This window comes from Tupaia chinensis, unplaced genomic scaffold (genome assembly GCF_000334495.1).
Source record: "Tupaia chinensis unplaced genomic scaffold, TupChi_1.0 Scaffold145009_1, whole genome shotgun sequence".
Taxonomy (NCBI): domain Eukaryota; kingdom Metazoa; phylum Chordata; class Mammalia; order Scandentia; family Tupaiidae; genus Tupaia; species Tupaia belangeri.
Window position 1 is genome coordinate 24665 of NW_006204870.1, and position 2319 is coordinate 26983.

The 2319-nt window shown below is 42.7% G+C and overlaps 1 pseudogene; it reads right to left on the bottom strand.

The window, feature by feature from the left end:
• Positions 1-298: 298 nt before the first annotated feature.
• On the bottom strand, positions 299-1786 carry LOC102480715 (SWI/SNF-related matrix-associated actin-dependent regulator of chromatin subfamily E member 1 pseudogene; annotated as a pseudogene).
• Positions 1787-2319: the final 533 nt, after the last annotated feature.

Sequence of the window (2319 nt, forward strand, 5' to 3'; positions counted from 1 at the left end):
GAGGTTTAAGATTTGGTAAGCACCCGAGTAAGATGTAGGAAGGCATCTGTAAGAGTAGATTCTGCAGCATCCAAGTATTTTCTCTATCTAAATTCTGAGGCTTTCAGTAGTTGAGGGCTAGGAACAAGATCCAAAGAAAAGAGCCACTTCACAATGCTTAAGAAAGGTAGGTGACCGTGCTGTTAGGCTCATGATGCTAAATGGTCGAAAAGCCTTTGGTGGTGTGATATAGGTAAAAAACAAACAAACAGAAAAACCCCACAAAAACCAAACAACTAATACACAAACCACATAACACCATTAAAACCAAAACACACTTTTTTATCATTTAAAAAAAGTATTTAGAACACATAAAACAAGGCAACATTTATTCTTTTTTCTCGTCTTCTGGTATGAGATCCGTCAGCGGCTCCTCCCCTGTGGGACTATGGCACTTTGGCCCTGTTGCTGAGCCAGTGTTGCTATCACTGGTTCCCTCCTCTGCCAGGCTGTCGACCCCCTCCTGCCCACTCTCCTTGTCCTCAGGAGTAGACATGCCTTCTTCTCCATTCTGTTGGCTTTCTGTTGTCTCTTCAAGGTGTGTCTCCTCAGCTTTGTTTGCCTCCTGCTCTTCCTCAGGACTGAGGCTGCTCTGACTCCACTCCACTTGCTCTGCCACCTCCTTCTCCCTCTCCTCCTGCCTTTTGCAGGCCTGTTCCTCTGCCTGTGCAATCTCAGCTGCGATTTTCTCCATGTCCACTTCTACCTTCAGACTGCACAGCCTTTTAAGTTCATTGTTAAATGAATCTGTGCTTTCCAGGAATTTCCTCTTCTTTTTCTGGTGTCGTTCTTCTGTTTCAAGAAGTTCAGCTTCTAGTTTTTGCTGATGAACCATTAAGGCCTGGACCTGCTGTTTGAGGACCTGCATTCTAGCTGTTGTGACGACTGACTGGACGTCTGGCACCATGCTCTCACTAAGGATCTCACTGATGAGGCGGTGGTTCCTCTGGAAGTGGGCGGTGGCTGTGTGCTTCATGGAAAAGCCATTGTCATAATCATCTGGGTCTTCGGCAGGCTGGATGCTCATGTAAGGTTCTCCTTTCTCCATGCGAGACTGTCTCTGTTGACTTTCTTCCTCTAAAGCAGCTTCTGCACGACTTTTTGCATTTATGTAAGCAAGGTAGGCAGGGGAATATTGTGATAGGCTTTCATAGATTCATTGTACTCTATTTTTTCTGCTTTGTATTCATTTAAATATTCTTGTTCCTCTTCATCAGTGAGATCTCGCCACATGCCACCAATAATCTTGCCAATCTCCCACAGTTTCAGGTCAGGGTTGGAAGCCTTTACTTGATCCCAGACCTTTCTGCCATACCTCATGTAGGGCATCAGTGGCTTATCTGGTGACTTTGGGGGTTTTGGAACCGTAATACCAGAGGACGCCATGACCCGGCTGTTGGTGCCTGGGCTCCCTCCCAGCCTGTAGTTGTTGTAGGCAAGATGACTGTACGGATTGTATCCCACAAACCCTGGTGTGCTGGGCATTTGTGTTGCAGGAGCTGGGGTGGGAGGTGGGGCATAAGATGGTCTTTTTGACATTTTGGAAGATTAAGTTCTCAGTTCCTTAAGAATGAATCTGAGACACCACAGCATTTACATATGTTATCTATACTATGTTCTATTATAATTAATAATGGGTATGTTGTAGTAAACTAATCTTTATTGTACAGAAAAATAAATTTTTGCCAGGTTTTTCTCAGTGCCTTAAGAATGAATCTGAGACACGGCGGGCAGCGAAATCCCGGAGGAGTATTCTTCTTAAGGCCTACCCTTTGCCTCTCCTAGAGGGGAAAAGGAATTATTAGCAAGACAAAGGAGGATCTGAAAGCCGAGATAATACTTTACCTTAAAAAAATTTTTTTTAAAGAAAAATTACAAAAAAATGAGAAGACAGAGAGAGGCAAACAGAGACAGAGAGAGAGAGAGACAGAAAGATAGAGTGGCAGCCTACCACTCAAGACTGGGGACTGGAGGTTGAATTATCAGTAGCAAATCCTCATTTCTCTTATTCCCTGAAATCACTAGTTCTCAGCAGCAGTGGAGCCCTCTCCAACTTTCTATAAAGTGTTCTTTTAATATTAAAAAAAGAGATTATAAAGAACTCTCTGTTTACATATGTGGATCTGTGGTTTTCGGCTCCACTAGCAGGTACAGGGTGGTTTTTCCCATTTTATAAATGTAAAGGTAGTTCTTAGGAAATAAATATATTCATCTTTTGTTTTGTTTTGTTTTGTTTTGTTTCTTTTTTTTTTTTTTTTTTTTTTTTATGGGGTTGTGTCT